The 25,634-nt window shown below is 42.6% G+C and overlaps 1 protein-coding gene across 1 annotated transcript in view; it reads left to right on the top strand.

The window, feature by feature from the left end:
- The first annotated feature begins 3,462 nt into the window (after window positions 1-3,462).
- Window positions 3,463-25,634, top strand: part of QRFP (pyroglutamylated RFamide peptide) — a 47,558-nt gene continuing 25,386 nt past the window's right edge. The window contains exon 1 of the mRNA XM_063432448.1: window positions 3,463-3,509. The gene's annotated coding sequence lies outside the window, so the exon portion shown is untranslated. The remainder of the gene's footprint in view (window positions 3,510-25,634) is intronic.

Below are 25,634 nucleotides of genomic sequence, written 5' to 3'. Positions count from 1 at the left end.
AAATCCAAGGAAACTGCCAACTGAATAGATGTTGTTAATGTTATTTACTTTATCATTCTCAGAAAGAATTGACCCTGAGACCTTAAGATATTCTATAGTTTTGTCAATTGAATGAGGTATTGAATGTTGTATTTTTATTTTAGAAGGAACTCTAAGCACAATAACCAATACAATTCCTTGCAATGGAGATGGTGCTAAAATGGCTGTGGGCTCTATTTAAAATTTTATGTCAAACTTGTTTTGGAACAGCACCCATAGCTTCCCCCCTCTAAACTGATAACTACAGTTTCACATTATCAACGGATATCCCATCCAACCTCAAAAGCAACGATAGGGTGAAGGGTTTGGTTCCACCAATTCTTTTCTTGAATGCACAATATAAAGTATTAAAATGTGTGTGTATATTTGTTGGGGAAGTGGCTTCAACAGATTCCAGGTGGGACATCGGAGATTGCTGTCCAGAAGAGTTCAGTTCTAGAGACAGCTAAGATATTGCACAGAGACCTCAGACTCCCAGGCCTCTGGTATAGGACTCGAGAATGAGACAATTGCTGCAAACGCTTGTGCCTCCTAGCAAACCAGGAAGTCTTTCAAACAGTCATGATGTTCACTTCCTGCAGCACTGCTGAGCGTATCACATTAGTGCTTTATGGACACAACAAGGGTTCATGGAAGGTTCAGAAAGCAAAGTCATGATATTATGTACAGCAGTATTTTTGGAGCAATCAGGGCAACACTGCAGAGGGGGCAGACAAAATGGATGTTATCGAAAAATTAATTATTTTTATTAAACACAATTTTCTCTCTTTTTTTAAAAAAGCTATAGAAAATTAGACTCTAAGCTCTTTAAAACACTATGGAATATGGTGGTACTTTTTATACAATAAATAATAAAAAATGTAGAAAAAACAAAGCATAGCTAATTGTAACCTAACCTGCACATCACAACTAATGTGTTGTGAGCCTGGAGTTGTGTCTCTTTAATTTCTAGTAGTAAAAGTAGTCCCACAGATTTTAATACATGCTGACTGTATGTCTCTGTAAACACACACACGCAGCTGAACTAACTATGTACATTCTGCTGCTCAGAGGGACAGAACATTACACACACTTGGATTCATGAAATCCTTACGGATTTCGTAATTCAAGTCCTGAGCAGCAATTTTTCCACTAAAGGCTTCTGGGTATTGAAGGGTAAGTGCTCCAGGTCTGTACTTGTCGAGGATACCTGCTGAGTGCTTCTCCTCTGGGATCCGCTTCACTGCCTACGCTTCAAATCTGTTTTAATCCTCAGCCTTTCAAAATTACCTGAACTTCTGTGTTAAGCGAGTTCAGAAGAGACGCCACATTCCAATTGTTACGATAGAAACCTCGTGCCTGAGCGACTGCTAATGTGTCATTCAACTCACTACCACCATTGAAAGCGTTAATGGTTATTCAGCAACTCTTGCAGGTTTTTACTATCTCACAGAATGCTCTGGTGACACCAACCACGTCTCTGTACTGGTGACACAAGGACATCATTAAAAGCTGCACTAATAGAGGATTGATTGGAAGACGTCTTTAAAATGCCTCAGTTCATGAGGATGTTTTGTGCCAATTCTGTAGTGTTAATTTGCTGATGTTCGATCCCTGCTGACGCATGAGGGCTATGAGCTGAGATTACTTAGAAATAAATAAATAAAAAAGTCTTCCCTAGAGTTGTAGAAAATAAAAACATTGGCCTATAAGATTCTATTTCTCTGAAATAAATATTAGTTTCTTGGTTAGCGGAAACATATATGTGCGTAGTTAAACTTCGACAAGTAAACTACACTCCCAGTCAGAGATATAAAGCATTTATTCCAAATTCCCCTAATGCCATGAGGAAATTAATCCAGGCATAATTTTCTTATAGGATGTAAAATGTCAGACCATCACGGCATCAAAGCCAATCTGCAACTGCTTGCAAGTAAATAATATCTTCCCTGATGCAATTTTTAGAAACCGTTTGGAGATTTTATGTGACCTAAATATTCTTTTTAATTTTGGTTAATCACTAAATTCTGGACTGGTAGGGGTACCTTGAGGACTGGTTTGGGAACAAGGACTAATTTAGAAAATGTAAATAAATTAGTTGAGGCCTCCATAATACTGGCAATAGAAGTGATAGAACAATAAATATCTTGTTTGATGAATAACACATGCCTGTTCCTACAAGATGGAACCCAGTAACAGTAACCTTGCCACTGGTTCTTGGAGGGGCCTGCTGGCCAGCCTCCTGCCTCAGGACTATGGGCCCTGCAATATACCTTGCCCAATGCACTTTAAAAGGCTCTGTTCATGTGAGCTATGTACTTTTGTACTCCAGACAGAGAGACCGACCGTTAGCCCTGATTCCTTGGCATTGTGGAGACTCTCCATCTCTCTCCCAATCAGCTGCAATGGTGGAGGAAGTTAGACAATTCAAAAGCACAGTGCTATACTATGCATTGGTTTTACTGGCTAGATTGTTTGTCCTTCCCTTCTTATTTAAGGCGATGTTACCCTGGACAACAAAGCTTTGTTCTTAGACTTTTTAATTCCATAATATATAAAGTGGGGGTAACCCTATTTGAGTCCTGGATGGACCTGCTCTCCTGCCTCATCCCCGGGTCACTAAGGTTTTGCCACCCTTGGCGTACCTGTCCAAATCTCTTTCTTCTTTCCGCTCTATCCCCCCACACTTTATTCTTTAGCTCTCTATATTGCTCTAACTTTTTATTCTTTACTCTTTGGTTCCAAGACCGAACTCTGAAGTCCACTGAGCTTTTCTTCTTTTATGGTTTTGCCAAATGGACCCAGTTCAGTCTCTCTTGGTTGTTGGTCACTACTTGTATATGTTTTCTCTTTTAATTCTCTTCTTGTTGATGGTCGCATGTGATATTAGTTCTGGAGTTTTGTGTTAATGCAGCTCATACTATCTTACAATTGACTCCAGACTCTTTACGTTACCATTGATTGCCGTCATAGTGAACTGCTGTGAACTGCTTGCCATCTTGTTGTTTATCAATATTGTCTTAATAAACTCTGATTTAAAATATTTTCAGTAAGGGTCTCCAAGTGAATCGCATTAACATATTTTGGATTCTTGTTGAAAAAAAAAAAAAGGTTAAGAACCACTGAGTTAAAGAGTTAAATATTAAATTGAGGCTAAATACTATTACACATTATGTTGAAGAAACTAGTAAACAGACCATTATCTATACAAATCTTTCATTCAGGATCCATTGTACAATTATATTGTAGCAATTTAGAGATGGACGTTTCTTCGTGAACTGCGGGGATTGTAACCATCCGTGGCGTCAATGGAATCCTAGACTATGGAATGTACCCTTCTTACTCCAGCCATTATGTTCCTCTGAGTGACAGCTCAATTAGTCAATGCTCTTATTTAAAAGGTAGGAAATGGGCAGCCTAGGCAGTATCAAGCCGATGGTCGGGACATATACCTGCAAACCAAGTCTTCTCCGTGTCCTCTGAATTTAAAGGTAAGTCAGGAGTTGCGCCTAGTTGTGTAATGAGCTCTAAACACTGAATTGTAGTGAATTTCAAAATTTAGACTAAAATAGCGGATAGCTACGAATTTAACGAAGTAGGATAATTTTTCGAAACCATCACCTTTAAATGTTAATTTGGCGGTTTAGTTTTCTATTCACTATTTCACTACAATTCAGCATTTATTAAATAAGCCTCTAGGTAGCAGGACGCTTCCATTCCTTAAATATTATAATTTAGAATATTTCACATAGAGATCTATAGATGTAGCTCTTCATAGACTCCTAAAATTAGGTTGGCTTTTGTTCACCCTTGTTATACATTAATAATTCATTTTAATACTTTAAAATACATGCTAAGTCATTCCTAAATAAAGAGAGGTAAATGCATCACTCAAATTATATTGAGTTGACAAGTTTAAAATGTTCAAACCTCAAGGTTTCTGGTTTATCTCCCAAAAGGGCACAACCATTTCTCATTCTTTTAGGACATTGCTCCTCAACCCTCCCCTCGAGACACACCTAACAGTATTTAGGGATTACCCGGGTGTGTCTAAGGTGTTTAGAAAACTTATTAAAACCCCTTTTCTTTCCCCCTAAACTATAGAATCACATGAGAAAAGTTTCTCTTTTTTTTTCTTTTCAATTAAAAAGTTAACTTAACTACACAGGAAAAAAAAAAGATATAATGAAGTAATTGTACTGTTAGTATAAGTTTTTTGTTTTGTTTGTACTCTTTTTGTACATTTGTTGTATGCATAACCATATACAATTTGTCTTGTATGTATTCAATATAAAAGTACCGCATATATTGATGTAGAAACATAAAACCTTAAATAAAAAATGTTTTAAAAGAAAAAGAATAAAAACCTTTAGAGTCTAAGGTGTTTTGTTTTTTTAAACACCTTAGACACACCTGGGCAGTCCCTAAATCCTGGACTGCAAGGTGTGCCTTGAGGAGAGGGTTGAGAAGCACTGATTTAGGACATACTTGAAGACAAGAGAAAATCTCAGTGTATCTAAGGCGAAACTTTTTTGCTGATTATTATTATTAAGTCCTCACTCTCCAATCCCATATCCCTTTAATCCCATCATACAATCACGAACAGCAAATAACACTGTCCTTGGATACGCTGTCAGAAATAAAGATACAGAGAGAGTGTGATGCTCCTATCAGATGTTACAGTTAACCCCTTTAAGGACCACTCCAGATACCCATATATGTTAGATGCACTGTGTAGGATGGTTACAGTTAGTTACACTGGTTGGATTTCTTCTTGTTTATTAATGTTCTTTAAAGGGACAATGTAGGCATCCTGACAACTTTAGTTTAATGAAGAGGTTTTAGTGTATACATAATGACCCTGTAGTCTCACTGTTAAATTCTATATAATTTAGGATTTAAATCACTTTTGTTTCTGTTTATGCAGCCATAGGCACACCTCCCCTGGCTGTAACTCACACAACCTGCATGAAAAAAGGTGTAATTGCCAGTCATATGTTAACTTGCTTTAGAGGTTTTTATCCCTTGCTCTGTAAATTCAACTTTAATAAAACACACAAGACTCCTGCAGTGGCTAGAAGGCTATTATCAAAGCAGGAGATATGAAATTCTAAATTAAATCTCTCTTTACAGGAAGTGTTTAGGAAAGCTGTGTGAATCACATGCAGGTAGGTGTGACTAGGGCTGTATAAAGAAACTGATTTAACTCTTAAATGACAGAGAATTGAGCAGTGAGACGGCAGTGACATGATCTATACACCCAAAAGACTCCATTAGTTGCTTTGGTGCCTATGGTGTCCCTTTAATTAGTAGTGATAATTAGTATTGCTCCATAGGCTCACACTTTCTATTGTCCCTTCCAACCTGCAATGTTTCCCTTTTCTTGCTCCAAAAATACTGCTGTCTTGATTTGAGTTTAGGGGAGATATTATTAAGTTATTAGTGTCACACAGCACAAAGACCGAATCAGTGCTGTACCCATAAACTCTGCCTATGGTATAAACATGCTGTATAAAGTTAGTAAGTTAAACCACGTTCTGGTTTTATCAGAGCTCACTGCCTAAGCCTATGCCGGAACTCTAAATCTGAGCGTCTTTATTTTGTATCATTTTCAATTTATTGTTGTTGTATATTGAACGCATTGTCTATATTGTGCCTTAAAAAATAACCGTTCAGCTGGAGCATAACAGACCCATTAAAATGTAACACGATTTTAAGACAATCATAAATAGTCGATCAGAAACACTATTAGTCAGACAGACAACATCAGCAGATGAACATCTAAAAGACTGGGAACGATCACTTTCGGAATATTTACACAATTGAATAAAACACTGAAAATCCCATATAACGTGTTAATCTTTTGCTCACATGAACCTCTATTTTATTTTACATTTGTATTAAAAATGTATCAAACATTACAAATCAAGATGAGAAAAAGAAACATGGTTTCCCTTCTCCTATTCTCTGTATGTGTTCTATGACAATTGCCAGGTGCAAAGGACAGAACTCATAACAATGACTGACAGGGATCTAAAATGGAGGCGGCCAGTTGCAGGATTACGAGTTGGGAATTTCTACATTTAATTTTATTTATTTTTTGTACCTCAAAATACATTTGTCAAACATGAAGGATGAGAAAACATAATCTTAAAAATCTTTTGAAGAGACAGTTTCCCTTTAAAGGGACACTATAGTCACCTGAACAACTTTAGCTTAATGAAGCAGTTTTGGTGTATAGAACATGCCCCTGCAGCCTCACTGCTCAATCCTCTGCCATTTAGGAGTTAAATCCCTTTGTTTATGAACCCTAGTCACACCTCCCTGCATGTGACTTGCACAGCCTTCCATAAACACTTCCTGTAAAGAGAGCCCTATTTAGGCTTTCTTTATTACAAGCTCTGTTTAATTAAGATTTTCTTATCCCCTGCTATGTTAATAGCTTGCTAGACCCTGCAAGAGCCTCCTGTATGTGATTAAAGTTCAATTTAGAGATTGAGATACAATTATTTAAGGTAAATTACATCTGTTTGAAAGTGAAACCAGTTTTTTTTTTCATGCAGGCTCTGTCAATCATAGCCAGGGGAGGTGTGGCTAGGGCTGCATAAACAGAAACAAAGTGATTTAGCTCCTAAATGACAGTGAATTGAGCAGTGAAATTGCAGGGGAATGATCTATACACTAAAACTGCTTTATTTAGCTAAAGTAATTTAGGTGACTATAGTGTTCCTTTAACCTGTTATGGATCAATGTCAGTCTATGGCATCCTAATAATCTGTTCTTTAACCCCTTAAGGACCAAACTTCTGGAATAAAAGGGAATCATGACATGTCACACATGTCATGTGTCCTTAAGGGGTTAAAGATTATATTACTAGTTAGAATGAACCACACAATTAGTAACTGTGGGGCTGCAAAAATCTGCCAAATATAAACAAACAGGTTATTCCACGCAGACTTAAGGTAATTAGTAAGACGATTGTGATGATGCCAATATGACATAATTGGGTCCCTATGGGATGAATAGTTTCTATATCTATTTATTTTACATCTGTCAACTTTCAGAGAGCAATAATGAAAAAAGAATAATATTCTGCCCTACAGGGGATGTTAAAGAGTTGCATTTAAAATATTAAGTGTCATCTAAGCAACTGGGAAAATGCACTGCAATTAAAAAGGGCTCGGCTACGCTTAGGCTGAGAGCAGGCATCTCAAACTCTGATGCCCCCTGCCCCAGATGTTTCAAAACTACAGCTCCCATGAGTCTCTGGCTATCTGTTTTATTTAAAGAATTCTGGTAGTTGTAGGCCTACAACATCAGGTGGTTGAGGGTTCGATATCCACGGCTTAGAGGTACCTTCGTTCAGGAAGCATTGGACGTAACTCACATTTTTTCTGCATGACCTGCTAAGAGTGCAGGAGATTCCATTCAAAACATCTCCAATGTCTGCTAGGGTTAGGTACATTATTACATTACACAGCAAGTCTGAAATTAAAGCATAAATGAAAAAGTTAGGATTTAAAAAGCAAAACAAAAACAAAAAAGAAACCCACAAGTCTAAGTTTGAAGATTATAGTAATAAGAGTATAGTAGATCACAGAAGATTATAGTAACAAGAACCGGGAACCTGACTTGCCTTTATTACATAGAATGTCTTTGTGATTACAGAGGTGGCAAACTAGTTCTCAGCTCAAAAAAAAAAAGATATTCTTTTTTCCATAAATGTCAATATCTCTTTAACTATAATATGTTTGGCTCCACACATTGAGTGTATTGATCACATTCCACTGCACAGAGATCAATAGGATGAGCCATTCTCAGAAGTACCAATTATTGGTGTTTATCAGAGCTTCCAATTTGGAACACGGAAAACCAAGACTTTGACCAATATTGTGCTGGGCTTCGAAGATAAGCATGGCAGACAAAGCTGCATTGAGAGGTTAATTCAAGGAAGATCAGAAAAATATATTTTTAACACATTTATAAAACCAAAGCATATGTAACTGAAGGTACTAAAAATGTGTAACTAACTAACGAACATATGGTGGGGTTACTTAATTAAATAGTTTCCATGCCAATTTTTTTTTCTTTTTAACATTTAACGACTGGTAATCTGTGACTGCTGACAATTATAGAAGGCTATTCACTAAAGTGAGAATTTAAAAGTGAATTTTAATAATTTAAGACCAGTATAGCCGATTTGTAAAAATTCTCTAATTCAACTATCCGTTCAGCTACTTTGGCCTTAAATTTGAAATTCACTTTGAATTCACTCTGAATTCTAATTTTAGTGAATAACCCTGCATAACTTTCAGAAGCCACAGATTACTAGTCATTAAATGTTGTTGTTTTTGGCATGGAAACTGTTTAAGTATATAAACATAATAAAATATTATATAATTTCAAGCACCTAGTTCCCCATTCTAGTCCGTACAATTTAACACTTGCCGCTAACTGAGTCAAAATTACACTTGCTACTTTTACATCCATTATTATTGTGGTGGAACTTACACTTATTCGTATATTTTCCCCAGATTCCTTTTGTGTTTTGGTCACCCTCTGCCCATTATTGGTGCAAGGAATGTCTGTGCCTCTTCCCCTCACCCTTTTTCCTGTCCTATTGTTTCCCCAGCAGGGCGTTGTCCCAGGGACACTGCCAGACCAGTTTAAACTAGCTGCTTTGTCCCTTCTTAATCTCCCATCAGCCCTTGCTTTTGTCCGACCCCACCCTTCCTTGTACTATAGTAATCTATGCACCATTGTATGTAAATGAGGCTGTTGGTGGCTTAAAATATGTGTGCTATGTCTAGTAAAGTCAGTTGACTCCCAAAACTGTGTGTCGTCCAGTTACTGGGGGAATGGGCTATATCCCCTAAACAGCGCTTCCTTTCCAGCTTCAGAGAATCCCAGCAGAGATTTTGGATCTTAGTATTGCAGCTCCGCTACAATTATTATGATTATTCTTTGCCATAGGCGTGCGCATGGGGTGTGACGGGTGTGCCTGAGCACACCTTAATCCCCGCGGCCCACGCTATGTGCCTCCATCGGCCGGGGAGGGAGATTAAAAATCTCCCTCACCGGCCCACAGGCAGGGAAGGAGGCAGGAGAGGACCCAGGGAGCTACAGCCAGCAGCTTCGCTGGGTTCCTCTCGCGAGGTCGGAGTGTTGCTGCAGCAACGCTCAGATACTGCGAGAATGAACTCTAGCCCCGCAGGCCACCACCACCACTGGACCACCAGGGATGGCAGAAGCACGGCCCCTCGAAGATCATCCCAGCAGGAAGGACTGATATGTTTTATTATTTTGTAATTTATATGTTCAATTACTTTTAAAATAAACTGATCAATTGGATCGTTACTACAGTCCAGAGTCTGCTGTTTTCTACCTCCAAAAGAAGGTGAACCCCCCCTAAGTGGGTTAAGGCCATCCAAACCAGAGCCAGGTATACCATATTGGCTCTAAACAAGAGATTTTTTTTTCTGTCTCCATATATTCAACATGAGAATTAAAGGAAGAGGCTAAAAGAAGGAAGGTGTCTCCTGATGTACACCTCTGTATGGCTCTTCACTTGTGAGTTGATCCCTATACTTTTTTTATTACAAGATCATAGATCTGATATACTCCACCATTGGATTATTTTTTTCTCTCCCCCCTACCTTTTTGATTTTCTCTACATATGCCGAGTCCCATTCTGTGATACCCCTATAATAAGGGATGAGTATATACATTTTTAAACTCCAGTTTAGGGATTTTTTCTGGTGGTTGGCATTCTTACTAACCTTCTCTTAAAACTCCCAAGAAAAAAAAAATTGTCTGCTTTGGCAATTCGGACCAATGGCATTCAGATCAGCACTTCAGCCCTTCGGCAATTCAGAGCCTAATCCTAACCCCTAACCTTAACCACTTGTTTTGCCACTTTTCAGAAATCCGAAGCACTTCGGAACTTTGGAAATTCGGCAATTCGAACTTCGGACATTCGTAAGCATACGAATTTCATGAAATTTGCCCGAATGTACATTTGTACAAAACAAATTGCACATGTCTATTGGTCATGAAACCTAGATGTATTTTTTTTTTTTTTTTTTTTTTAACAACACATGAAATGATCACTAAACTGGGAAAAATAGTTAGATTTAATAATTTCAGAATTGCTTTGAGTTAAATTTTGCAACTGACTTTCAGTTCCCCACATATCACGGTTTAATCACATATCACTGTTTAGTAAATATGCCAGAGCGGCAGTCAAAAGCCTTTTTAATGTTAAAATGTTGATATGTCTTTCACCTGAAATGGCTAATAAAACTGAACACTATGTACCAACAAAATATTTAATATATAAGAACACATTTTGGGGGGGAGGGGGCTTATCACCGGAGCCGACTGCACGCATCTTTCCGCGGCTTTGAGCCATAATCTACTAATTTACAATAATCTGGGGTACCCTGCAGCAATCCGACCCACATTCGACACCCCACCTACTCTGAGTTGGTTGAACAACAGCCCCGATGCCTTTTGTGTACTCAAAAACGTGTAAGAAGGCTCGACTCATATCTGGGGCCTACCTGCTGTACTCAGCCACACGGACCGCCGAGAGGATTAGAGGCTGAACTGGCTGAAATATACAATACCTCGTGGCCATCCGACCATCTCCCAAATGCACACGGGTGTCATTTCCAGTCACATGTTAACTTGCTTTAGAAGTTTTTATCCCCTGCTCTGTAAACTAAACTTTTTGATCAAACACACAAGACTCCTGCAGAGGCTAGAACGCTGTTATCAGAGCAGTAAATATGAAATTAAATTAAATTTCTCTTTACAGGAAGTGTTTAGGAAAGCTGTGTAAATCACATGCAGGGAAGTGTGACTAGGGCTGTATAAAGAAACTGATTTAACTCTTAAATGACAAAATTGAGCAGTGAGACGGCAGTGACATGATCTATACACCCAAAAGACTCCATTTGTTGTTTTGGTGCCTATAGTGTCCCTTTAATTAGTGGTGATAATTAGTATTGCTCCATAGGCTCACACTTTCTATTGTCCCTTCCAACCTGCAGTGTTTCCCTTTTCTTGCTCCAAAAATACTGCTGTCTTGGTTTGAGTTTTTGGGAGATGTTATTAAGTTATTAGTGTCACAGAGCACAAAGACTGAGATCAGTGCTGTACCCATACGAGGCCAGTTAATGTTGAATGTTTATAATAGTTTATGCTCTAGTTATGTCATACCACAATGTAATGTGTGAAACTGTTAAACCTGTAAACTTTCCTCAATAAAACAAAGATAAAAAAAAAAAAGAACATTTCATTGGTTACGCCGTTTTATTAATGTTGGTGTTTAAAGATAAACAAGGGGGGCAGAGTCTAACCACTGAAGCGATCGGCCGCATGGCCGCAGAGCTCCGGGACAAAAACGGAAAAAGCAACCGCTAAAAAGGGGGTACACCACCCTAAACACACATCGGAGGGAACACCTACCTCACCCGAACCCCATGGGTCGCAAAACCAAAAAACAAAAGCCCGACAAGCCCCGGCCGGGCATGAACATCGGGGAACTGTGGAAGCTGGCCCTGGGCGCACCAGGCCCAATATGGCGTCACTACACGGCGGCTGTTCAGACTTCGACGACGGGACATCGGACGAAGCGGAGGGGGAGTACTTACCGGTACCACAGAAGCAATTGCCGGCACGACAGGTACCCCCGCCGCCCGCAGCGGCCTCCACGCCGGTCACAATGGAAGCAATCAGCAAGCTAATGGTGGACCACCACCAAAAAACTTCAGCAGAAGTGGCCACAATCCGTGACGACCTGCGCGGTCTGTCAAGCAGACTAGGAGTTGTGGAAGGTACTTCCAACACCCCGGCAGACCAAATCAAAGAACTGCAGCGGGCGGTCACAGAGCTTAAACAGCACAATCTCCTCACGGAACGCAAGCTCGACGCCCAGGAAGATAAGCGGCGCCAGAATAATTTAAAAATCAGGGGAGTAGCAGAAAGCATTACAGAAGCTGAACTACCACACTTCACCAGGCGGCTCCTAACAGCACTTCTGACCCCCAAAACGGCCAAAGCGACCCAACTAACTAGCGTATTTTGCATACCAAAACCAGTCAAGGCACCGACTACAGCCCCTGGAGATCCCTGGTGATCCAATTCCTAAACCGCAGGGACAACCCCTGGTGATCCAATTCCTAAACCGCAGGGACAAAGCTGCAGTACTAGCAGCCACCAGAGGTCAGCCAACCTACCACTTCGAGGAGATGGAGCTCTCCTTCTATGCGGACCTCTCTGGAGGAACACTAGTGTGGAGGAGGTTGCTGAGACCATTCACCTCCCTACTACGCACACATCAACTGCGGTACCAATGGGGCCCAGCCAACAAACAGCTCGTCGCCAAAGGGAACGCAACACATGTGATACACGACCTACAAGAAGCTGCAGCAGCACTAAGAGGCCTAGATCTCCCCTCGGACTCCCTCGGACAAGAGGCACCTACACGCTCTCGAGGCCTAGATCTCCCCTCGGACTCCCTCGGACAAGAGGCACCTACACGCTCTCGAGGCCTAGACCCCGTACATGCAGCGGAATTCAACCCCAGACAGAGAGCCACGGAGGCCTATGCAGCGGCCACAACTTGAATATCTTACCGCACAGGACTCACCAACGCTGGGCATGGGCTGAACTGCCCGCCACGTTGCCCCAAAAGTATTTCAGACCTGGACTGGAACGAACTCTCGCTAAAGTGAAATACCTGGTCTCCAACATCTCACACAGGCCAAATGCGGACTATGCCTCCATTCCAGCACGGTCCCTAATTGACAACGTTGGGTATACCGCAATGCGTTCTTCTCATTTGCAGCCTATACACACTATAGGACTAAACCAGATTCTAATTACTGTTTTTATCTCTATAATTTTCATTTATGTTTGGTTAACCACTGGCAGTCTACCCCTAATTGAATGTATTTAAATTCATTTCAGCCTACCCTAGCGACGCTAGACCACCATGGTAATCATTGGTGTGCAAATATTACATGCAAACGGTCTATGCTATTATTATAGGCGAATATTAGGAGCCAACGGTCTATGCAATTACCATATGCAAATATTTTATGCAAACATTCTATGCACTCGTTATATGCAAATATTATGTGCACACGGTCTATGCAATTATTATATGCAAATATGTTATGCAACCGTCCTATGCAACCGATATATGCAACTATTTTATGCAAACATTCTATGCAATCGTTATATGCAAATAATATATGCAAACGTTATATACAATCATTATATGCAACTGTTATACGCAAACGTTCTATGCAATTGTTCTACACAAATGTTGTCTGCAATTGTGATAAGCGAATGATCTATGTAAATGCTAGGTATTCATAAGCAGGCCTGTCCGTATAGCAGGTAACTGAACAACCAATATTTACACCTCAACAAGTATAGCTGGGATAAGTTAAATGAGCAAACACATAGCACCTACACAAGCAACTAACATGATGACTCACCTAGCATGTAACTCAGCATATAGACCTAACTACACTAGTACAGCTTCTCTAGCATGGTCAAGCATAACTTGTTTTTAATTTCTTCATTTACTTTTACTATGGCAATGCAAACGTTTAGTTACGCTGGATAACAACATAAAAAATGTGCGAATCTCTATGTCACTGTCTAAAATGTACAAATCTTGCAATACGCCGTTGTGGCGTCTGATGAAACCATGTACCCACCCGCACAACAAAAATAAAGAATTGAAAAAAGAAAAAAAAAGATAATTAACAATATAGAAAATTAAGACTTTTTAAGAGTAACTAAACTAAACTGAGAACTGTACATATAGAGGAGAGTGGCCGGTAGAGTGTCCCAAAGGACAGAACAGGGGGTAACCCTAAGTGATGAGGAGGAGAACAAGAAAAGAGCGGAGTCTGTCCTGTAGTGTATACGTATATACACCGTATACCGTTAAATAAACAGTTAAAAAATAATAGCTTTATTAGGTGAAAAACACAACATAAACTGAACTATATACAAGGGGGGAAGGGGGAGATAGGAGACAGAGATATGAGGTGCAAAGCACCTAAGTATATATAATGCCACTACCTAACTGTGGTACTAGGAAAAGGATGCTGACACCGGGGTATTCCAGTGGTGAAAGAGCCACCGAAAACGTGTCAGATCGCGTAATCCTGAGGTAAGAGCACAACAGGGCTGGATTACTCAGTACACCAATGACTATTCAAATCACTGTAAATGGTGACGGAAACCGCCTGTAAAAATATTGTGCTCGCTACTACAGTGAGAACACAGCGGGGCTGGATTAACCAGTACACCACTGGCTCTTAAATATCTGCAAATGGTAACAGAGTCCACCTGTAGGAATATTGTGCTCAAGTCTACAGTAAGAGTATAACGGGGCTGGATAATTCGGTACACCACTGCCTATTTGAATTGTTGCAAATGGTGACGAAGTGCACCTATAAAGGTATTATGCTTAGGTCAAGGCTACAATGCCGAGATATGTTGCTAATAGGATCAGTACGTAATCAGTCACTGTCCAAAATGCAAACAGATTCCCGTGTGAAGGTTAGCCGTGCTAGTGGAGAGATATCCCCATAGTAAGAGCATAAAGGGGGTAGGTTGTTTAAGTACACTGCTGCCTATTTCAATTGTTGCAAATAGTAACAGAATCCACCTGTAAAAGTCTAATGCTTAACGCAAGGCTAAAATGACGAGATATGTTGCTAATGGGATCAGTGCGTGGTCCCTGTCCGAGATGCAAACAAGTTCCCGTGTAATAGTTAGCCGTGCTAGTGGAGAGATATCCCCAAGGTGGATAAGTAAAATAAAATAACACAAAAGTGTCAATGCCTAGGTTGTGTCAGGCAAGTAATATGTAACTGGGTTCCTCCCAAAGTAAAAGTAGGTATGTGTAATACACTATGGACTGTACCCTCCAAATGTGCCCGATGGGCTATAGAGTAGAGACTTTCAGAAACGTGGGTTCCGTATCAAGAGGTACTTATTTACCAGCTAGTCTTATCGAGCCGGATATAGAGTAAAGAGGAATGGTGCCTTCGTGGGTACCGGGTATAGGAAAGAGATATATGAGGAGCCTAAGACAGGGTACAGTACTAAGTGCAGGTGTGCCAATAACCCATACGGGTTATATGTGCAGTAATCGTCTGGGGGGGGGAGTCCCAAAGGGGAATCAGTGTGGGTGTTAGGTAGTAGTGGCCCAGCTGTAAGGTCCAGTAGGCCGGGTGAAGGTCTCACCCGAAGTCGGTCTTAAGTCGGTTATCGTTGACAGAATTGGATATGGTCTCCCAGCTGTCTAGCCCGACGCGCGTTTTGCCTGTGTATACCAGGCTCGTCAGGGGAAAAGACTTCCCGGGTTGATAGGTCTTAAATAGCCCGCTCAAAACCCTCATTGGTTCCAAAGGGCATGAGGGGGAGGGGTCAGGATACGGTGGCCGAAAAGGCTCAAAATAATGTGCTAGAACGCATTCCTAATATCGGAATGAGGTTCCAATACGTTAGTGTATAATCAGGATGGTAGCTCCACTCCAAGGATGAAAAAATGGAGGAGATAAGAAAAGATTGGGTGACTGTGTCTGCCCAAATAGATTACCCATGCTGGGGAAGATAATGTCAATATTAAAAAGTTGCATTCATAAGGATAACAATTAAGACATAATTGGTAGTGCTCGGCATAGGGGTAACCGAGCATAAGGGTGTCATAACTTGAGGACTTTGAACAATATTTGATCAATAAATAGAGAGGGAGAAGGGGAGAGTGATAAAATACCACTAATAGGATACGTGGTAAGATTCTGCTCACAAGTTATTAAGTAAGCTATATTGAACTATATATCCATTGGGCATATTGGACATAGTTGCTATTTTGAGGAAAGCACACCTTAATCGGTGTGTTCATACAGGTCTAAGAGAGTGAGAAAATTCGATTTCTACATGGACATCATTTGTACTTGCAGGATACCGGTGTGAGAGTTGCCACACCGGAAAGTTCAACACCAAGTCAGTTGCCTCATAAAGCATAGTCGGATGCTAGAATAGGGTGATCTCCTAGTGGATAAATGGGGTATAGTTGAATTCCTCATTCAGACCCAAAGGGGATAGGGTCTTGAACGAGAAGATCCATTGGGATTCTTTACGTAGCAGAACCTTGTTAAAATCACCTTTCCTCGGATTTGGGAGTAATTTCTCAATGGCTTGGAAAGTTAGGTTCTCCGGATTGCCTCCATCAAAGTTTTGGATGTGTCTCGCTACAGGGGTGGGTGTGATCGTGTTCCTAACTGAAGTTACATGTTGTAGAATTCTCCGTTTGAACTGTTGGAACGTTTTGCCGATATACTGTGTCCCGCAGCTACAGGTAATAAGGTAAATTATTCTTGTGGTGCTGCAGTTCACCAGTGCGTTGGTCTCAACGGAGATATGGGTTTGTGTTGATGTAACATGTTTAGATGGTAGAATGTACTGGCAGGCTTTACAATGTCCGCACCTAGAAGTCCCTTTTGTCCCTGTTAGCCAATTCGTGGCGAGTGGGGGAGTTGCCAGATGGCTGCGGACAAGTTGATCTTGAAGATTACTGGGCCTATGAGCTGTCAGTGGAGGGTATTCCGGTAGTACTTTAGAAAGTACTGGATTGTGTAGAAGTATAGGCCAGTTGGTTTTGAGAATTTTTGACATGGGTGACCAACCTTGGTCGAATGTGGCAATGCAGCCTTTTGATCTTGTTTTGACCTATGGTATACAAGTGTGGATTTCCTGTCCATTAGACAAACCCGATGGAAAGCTGGTACAGCTAGTACAGCTTCTCTAGCATGGTCAAGCATAACTTGTTTTTAATTTCTTCATTTACTTTTACTATGGCAATGCAAACGTTTAGTTACGCTGGATAACAACATAAAAAATGTGCGAATCTCTAGGTCACTGACTAAAATGTACAAATCTTGCAATACGCCGTTGTGGCGTCTGATGAAACCATGTACCCACCCGCACAACAAAAATAAAGAATTGAAAAAAGAAAAAAAAAGATAATTAACAATATAGAAAATTAAGACTTTTTAAGAGTAACTAAACTAGACTGAGAACTGTAGGGAATTGACAAGGCAATTCAGCTGATATTGGGCCCAAAAATATCCTGGTCAATTCCCTCGATTTCCCTGAAAATGTTTTTTAAAATGTTTGGTTTATTCACTAAACAGCTGTGGTCATTTAAATCTGATATTTGTAGTTGCTATTTTTGCTTTTGATGTTAATTCTCAATTATTATCATTAAAATTGAAATTCCCAAAGCAAATCCCTAATCTATTTGTAGAATATTTGTAATTCAAACAGATTGCCCCAATTTTCATGACTTGGCTGGCAGTGGAATCCACGTGTGGCGTCTCTAGCCTCTGGCGATGAGGGATTTAATTAATCTGTTAATGTAAATGTGATATTAACCGTGCAGCCTGCACCTTAGTGAGGATACATTAACTCCCTGTTCCTATATCTAAAATCAATTCACTAATGAAGTGAACCCTGCAGCTCCAGGTCAAGTTATTGAACCCATTCTGTTAGAATCACTTACGCGGCGACTGTGTGTTTGTCGGGAAGTCTGGTCAGGATTCTGGTCAGTCACTAAGGTGAGGAGTTAATAAATTAAGGATTATATGAAAGACAGTTTCACAGGATTTATCACAGATTTTTCTATGATCAGCAAAAAGCTTTATGCAAACGCTGCGTCCGTAAAGAAGAGGGCTGTTTATAACGAGTGTCTTACCCTTCAAAAAGAGGGAATTAGGATAAACGTAGCTCCAGTTAGATTCATTATAAGTCTGAATGAAGGATGACGTAAAGCTTCTGCATGAAGTGAAAGGTACCATTTGGAAATGTTTCAGTAATTTAAGGCGAGGAGGTTTTTTTCCCACAAAATTCCATATTGTAGTGAATTGAACAACCAAAATGAAAAAACTTAGGAAAAAATTGCTGATCTGGAAAAATCTGCTAATGCAACTACAGAATAAGTGCTCATGCCATTGTACAGAACACTGGTGAGACCTCACTTGGAGTATTGTACGCAGTACTGGAGACTGTATCTTCAGAAGGATATTGATACCTTAGAGAGAGTTCAGAGAAGGGCTAAGGCATAAGGCTATACTAGATATAAGATAAGGCCAGGGACTAATAATAATAATAATAACAAGTATTTAACCCCCTAACCACTGAGCCAAATGTACACATTGTGATCAAAACAAGCAAAAACTTGAATTTGCGCTATATGTCTGTTCAGGTGTAATTTGCCCCTATCATATGTGCACCCACACTTAATAGAGATCATTTTATTCAGGGGAAACAGGGCTTTCATTTAACATCAAATATTTAGGTATGAAACAGGCCCGGACTGGGCATCGGGCACACCGTGACAATATCCGGATAAGAGACCTGCCGGAAACAGTGGTGGCAGGCGCCATCTTGCTCACAATACAGGAACTGTTTCACTCTCTCCTGTCTGATTCCACGGCTCAAGACCGGGAGATAGAAAGGACCCACAGAGCACTTCACCCTATGGCACTCCACTCTGCAGGCCCAAGGGACATTATAGTCTGACTGCTCCACTTTGCCACTAAGACATCAGTTACCAGGGGCCCCATAGATGTAGGAAACGCCCATTGAATAACCACTACCATATCCTCCATCCAGAGCAGCCGCATCGCTTTTCACCCAGCCTACAGTCGAAGCCGGTGTGCTACAGTTCTGTTGATATAAGTTATGTTGTCAGTGCACCCACAGGATGTAACATCAGGTTATCGGACAGTAATATACACAAGCAGAATTACCAACCCTTAACCCCTTAAGGACACATGACATGTGTGACATGTCATGATTCCCTTTTATTCCAGAAGTTTGGTCCTTAAGGGGTTAAACACAGGAATATTTCCGTACACCCCACCTGTCCATACCCTTAATGACATTCAGTAGCCCCCCCCCCTCATCACAGAGATGTCAAGGGAAGGCCACACTCAACTACTATACTACTAACTAACTAACTCATACTGCTCCCGGAGATCAAGGGAACGCATCCTAGATCCTCTCGATACTCACCGTTCCAATTCCATACTCCCACAGGAGACAAATCTACACACCACAAAGCTAACATTTTCACCTATCTCCACTACTAACGAGTTAACGGAGTGAGGGGGACTGGTCAGGGGCCACACCAAGGGCCGCCCCCCAGGTCCCCTCAACCTCCGTCCCTACACACCCTGGCAACTCCGGTATAAGACCAGGAGAACTCCATCGTACTCCATTCCTAGGGGCACTCTCCCAACCCCTATTGTTCTCCAGTTTATCTCTGCCCCCCTCTCTTTCCCCACCCTTCCTCGACTGTTCTAACCAACACACAGCCCTGCCACGCAAACCCCCTCCCCCCGTGTACCCCTTGGGCTCTAACCGGGACGACCAGGTGCTGGAGCCACTCCCATCTAGCCAAGACCGGCCACCATGAGTTCTGAGTTTACTTGCATGTCCATCAACTGTGAAGGCCTCAACAACCCCTCTAAGCGACACCAGTTCATGAGATGGGCTAATCGAACTGGGGCTGACTTAGTGCTCCTACAAGAAATCCACTTTACTCATTCAAAACCCTTCCCACTCCTAAGCCGATACTACTGTGAAGCCACACAGCAAAGTCGCCCAAAAGCAAACAAAATGGGGTGGCCATATTGGTACGCAAAACCTGCCCCCTGCACAAACAAACTGTTAAGGACCCCCAGGGGAGGTTCATTACACTTTCAGGCCAGGCTTGCACCAACAATTACACAATCACTTTAATATACACCCCAAACAGCCCAGAAAACACGTTCTGGGTCCTACTACATGCACACCTGGCCCTATTCCCGGCTCACTATAAGATTATCGGAGGTGACTACAACGCTACAATGTACCCATCAGTGGACAGACACCGCCCACACAACCACCAACTACGCCCAGTGCCCACGGCCAAATCTGATAAACTACTCCAGGCATTTGCCTCGCGGCTACATTTAGTGGACGCATGGCGGTTGCTTACCCGTCTACCCGGGACTATACGTTTTACTCGCACCCTCACAATTCATACTCCCGGATAGACCTCTTTTTTAATTACCACCTCCCTCCTGCCTATGGTAATAGCAGCCTCCATCGGAACCATCTCATGGTCAGACCATGCTGAAGTCACCCTGACCACATTATTCCTAATATCGCACGCCCATGGTAATGGAGATTGAACCCAACTCTGCTCCATTACCCCATCTTAAAGGACTCTATCCACACAGACATAGTCGACTATTTCACTCTCAATGCACCCTCGGTGTCCTCACCAGGAATATGGTGGAATATGGGCAGCTCACAAGGCCGTACTGAGGGGAAAATTGATCAGTCTTGTGTCCATGCACAAAAAAAAAAAAAAAAACTGGCGGAACTCGCAGAATCCCTCACCAATCTCCGGGTTCTTGAAACCCGACATAAACAAAACCCATTCCCAGACTTATTAACCCAACTGACTGATTGCCGCACCAAATTTAAGAGCTCTCCAATGGTCCAAGCAAACATACTCTGAAAAGTCCAATAAAGCAGACACCCTACTGGCAAGGAAACAAGCGTAGAAGCAAACAGAAACGCATTGACAAAATACAGACCCCAGACAGACAAACCCACACTCTTCCCACGACAATTGCAGATATTTTCCAGAACTACTTTGCCACCCTATATGACCACAGTCCCGCCACTAGACAACAACGGGCAAAGACACTGAACTCTATTGAGGAATATCTTCATGCTATACCCCTACCGGTCCTAAAGCCGGAGGCAATTGCCAGGCTGAGTGAACCCACCACTATAGAAGAAATAGCGAAGACCATCAAAACCACTAAACCTAACAAAATCCCGGGACCAGACGGTTTTACAGGGTTATATTACAAAACCTTACCAGCACTACTACTCCCCCACCTTTGCAATCTTTTTAACTCTATGCTCCAGGGGACCCCATTGCCTCCAGACATGCTCCGGGCGAACATCTGCCTCCTCCCTAAACCCAATAAACCCCACACAGACCCGAGCCACCACAGACCAATTTCCCTACTGAACGTTGAGATCAAACTCTTCACAAAACTGCTCGCGGACAGACTAAACCCCTATTTGCCTAAACTTATCCGTCCAGACCAAGTGGGATTTATCCTATCCAGACAGACATACGACAATACGAGATGGACCTTTGACCTGCTCTGGGCAGCGACACACAGACGGATACCTACACTTTTCCTATCCCTCGACGCCGAAAAGGTGTTCGCCTTTTATGACCCTTCCTGTTTGCAATTCTCTGCAAATTTTGATTCCCTCAAGCCTTCCTCAACGCGCTTCAGACCTTGTACTCCACTCCAGAGGCTAAACTCCTCATCTCGAATGCACACCCACCTTCATTTCACATTTTTAATGGTATGAGACAGGGGTGCCCCCACTCGCCGGTCCTGTTCGCACTATCGTTAGAACCCCTCCTCCAGACCTTAAGTCTTGACCCTCACATAGCGGGAGTGCACCTCCAGAAGGAGGAATACAAGTTAGCAGGCTATGCAGACGACCTTCTCCTAACCCTCATGGATGCAATACGCTCACTCCCACCACTATTACACGCGCTAGACGCCTACACAAACGTCTTAGGTTACCGCCTGAACCTGGACAAAACCGAAGCACTACCAGTTTAAATCCCTGAAGAAACTATGTCCTTACTACAAGCTACCTAACCATTCCATCACAACCCAACGCACATTCATTATCTAGGCACTAACCTCCCTGCAGACGTCTCAAACATACAAGCTAAACTACACCCCTCTCCTAAAACAGGTGACAACCGATCTTAAGATCTGGGAGGGCCATTCTATATCTTGGCTAGGGAGAGTGACATCCATAAAAATGAATCTCCTTCTGAGGTTCCTATATTTATTTCAAACACTGCCGGTACAAGTCTCCATCAAGGACTTCAAACAGCTATAGACCCATTCATTTAGGCCAACAAAAGGGCCAGAATAAGGAGGGCCATCCTGTACCTTCTGACCAGAGCGGGAGTTGGCTTACCACACTTTCTACATTATTTTCATGCGAAAAAACTGGCACAGTTCCAAACCATACACGCCACCGTGGGGCTGAAAAGATGGGTAGACCTGGAGCACGATTTGTTTGGCAGGGATTTCCTCTCCTTATACATCTGGCTCCAAACACAGGCCAGACCCCAGATCCTGCAGACAATGGTGTATCCTGGTTTTGTGCTGCCCTAGGCATGACAAAACTCAGGCACCCCCCAGCCCCGCCTTCTAAATACACATACACACTCACTAACAGACACACACTCACTAACAGACACATACAGACACACACAGTCACTAACAGACACACAGTCACTGACACGCATACACTCTCACTAACAAACACGCATACACAGTCACTAACAGACACGCATACACAGTCACTAACAGACACGCATACACAGTCACTAACAGACACGCATACACAGTCACTAACAGACACGCATACACAGTCACTAACAGACACGCATACACAGTCACTAACAGACACGCATACACAGTCACTAACAGACACGCATACACAGTCACTAACAGACACGCATACACAGTCACTAACAGACACTCACAGTCACTAACAGACATGCATACAGTCACACACAGTCACTGATACACTCACTAACAGACACGCATACACACTCACTAACAGACACGCATACACACTCACTAACAGACACGCATACACACTCACTAACAGACACGCATACACACTCACTAACACACACTAATACACACTCACTAACACACTAATACACACACACTAACACACTAATACACACACACTAACACACTAATACACACACTAACACACTAATACACACGCACACTAACACACTAATACACACGCACACTAACACACTAATACACGCACACTAACAGACACACACTAAAACTCTAACAGACACACATACACTAACACTAACAGACACACATACAGTAACACTCACAGACACACACATACTAACACACTAACACACACACACATAGTAACACACTCCCTAACACACTAACAGACACGCACTAACAGACACACACACACACACACACACACTAACAGACACACACACGCACACTAACAGACACACACACGCACACACAAACACACTCACTTTTTTGTAAATTCAATCCCCCCAGCCTCCCTACCTTTGGGAGTGCTGGGGTGGATTCTTGCTTTCCCTGGGGTCCAGTGGGGTGTATTTACCACGAGGCTGACAAGGCATTTGCCTTGAGCGGCACTTTCTGGGGGGCGGCAAAACAAGCCACCCCCCAGTCGCCCTGGCAAATGCGGCGGCACTTGGCGGATGGCGAGGGAGCACTGATCCTCCTGTTCAGCTCCCTCGCACACCATGCAGTGATGCCGGGGCCAGAGTGATGTCATATTCCGGCTCCGGTATCACTGCAGTGCGCTCGAGGGAGCTGATCAGGAGGATCAGTGCTCCCTCGCCGTCCGCCAACTGCCGCCGCATTTGCCAGGGCGACTGGGGGGTGGCTTTTTTTGCCGCCCCCCAGAAAGTGCCGCTCAAGGCAAATGCCTTGTCAGCCTCGTGGTAAATACACCCCTGCCACAGACCACACCAGCACGGACTACCTCCATCACAATATGGAACAAACTCTCCCTAAAACACGCTCTCACAACAAACCCATCACCCCTCACAACAATTCTGAGGAACAGTTTATACCGGGTTTATACCGAGTTTATACCGGGTATGAGCCCGCGAGACCTTGCCCACTTCGAGGACACTAATCTCTGAGTGTACCGGTTCTTCTGCCACCAACTACTAATCCCGCTCACGAAATTACCTCAAACCACACCACCTCACTACATATGACCATTTCCGATATCTCCAAATACAAAATTTCTTAGAGACCACAGAATATAAAAAAGCAAGACAAACCTCCACACAGCCTTCAAACAAACATGCATCCAAAGATCCGTACGGAAAAGCCAGATCTCTATGATCTACTCCCTACTGGTCAAAACAACCCAAACCATGCCATTGTCCTATGTCTTGGCTTGGGAGAGGGACCTGGGCCCCCCTGCAGACCCCTCGGACTGGGCGGCTATGTGGGAGGCAGCAGCAACGGTTACTATCTGTGTTAACCACAAAGAGCAGGCTTATAAGACACTCTTGCGATGGTATCTCACTACCCTAAAATTAAAACAGATGGGAACACACACTGTACACACACTGTACTACCAACTATTGCCATTACTTAATCAGAATCACCATATCGTAACCTGAGCAGCTCTATACTACTTATTGTATGATGTACACATATTGCAACTACCCTCTATGACTTAAATGACCATATCTTCGTTCTGTATCACACCAATTTTCCTCCTTTTCTTTTTTGTACCAAACTGTTTTAACGGTGTCTTCCCACAATCTGCATGCAATATATGCAAAAAAAAAATAAAAACATCTAAATAAAGAATGTTAAAAATATATATCTTGGGTTCGGCTCCTGTTTTTCTGTGCATCCCCAGCAAAGCATGGAGAGCAGTTAGAAGTGTTTATGGTGGGGCGGAGCCTGAATGCAGACCTGATCAGACGCCATAATCCTGAGCTCCTCCGGAGTTACCCTTAACCTGCCTGAGAATAGCGAAATTTACCCCAATCCAGCCTGAAAACCCACAGCAACAGAACCAGCAAGCAAAGCTGAGTCGGCTGATGCCTTTTTTCCAGCCTCAAAAGCAAACTAAGTGGCGCTGCCGAGTTGAGGCCTACCGCCCGCTGGCAGCCACAGACCTCGAGGCCCTCCTGTGGAGTAACTTCACAGACCACCCAGGAGCGGAGTTGCCGACACACGAACCGGGTATGGGCCGCAGATCCCAGAAACCTGCTGCGGGGTCTGATAATAGAGACATAGGGACTATGCTGCAACGGACGGCACCACATAAACCTCCACCGGAGGACAAACAGAGCGAGACCGACATCGGGACGGACAGACAGGAACCAGAGGCAGCACCAGCCCCTCTGACACTGCCGCTCCCACCCGCGGACACCACCGATGACTCCGCGCCAACCACAAAGGGCGACTTGAAAATTCTCCTTGCCAACATCCACAAACTTCTAGAAGCAGACTCTGCTAAGCTCAAAACAGAGCTGCAAGAGGTCAGAGAGAAGGCGGGAACAGTGGAGGACGGCGTGGCAGCGGCACACACCACACTTAATGTTCTGCAGGGCACCGTCCACCAACTGCAACAGAACCACAGAACCCTTATGGGAAGGCTTGCGGTCATGGAAGACCGACAACGCCGCACGCATATAAAAATCAGGGGGATCCCCGCAGCAATAACTGAAGAGGAACTGCCTCACTACATGAGGCGCCTATTAGCTACAATACTACAGCCAACCGCAGCACGCAAGCTGACAGTTGATAGCATATACAGCATTCCTACAACAGCTCACACAAAATCTAACGTGACTCAAGACGTTTTTCTACGCTGCATCACGGTCCAAGAAAAGATACAGATAATGCAAGACTTTG

The sequence above is a fragment of the Pelobates fuscus genome, chromosome 9 (assembly GCF_036172605.1).
Source record: "Pelobates fuscus isolate aPelFus1 chromosome 9, aPelFus1.pri, whole genome shotgun sequence".
Classification (NCBI taxonomy): Eukaryota; Metazoa; Chordata; class Amphibia; order Anura; family Pelobatidae; genus Pelobates; species Pelobates fuscus.
The sequence above is the reverse complement of the archived record's forward strand: the minus strand, read 5'-3'. Positions and strand labels throughout refer to the sequence as shown.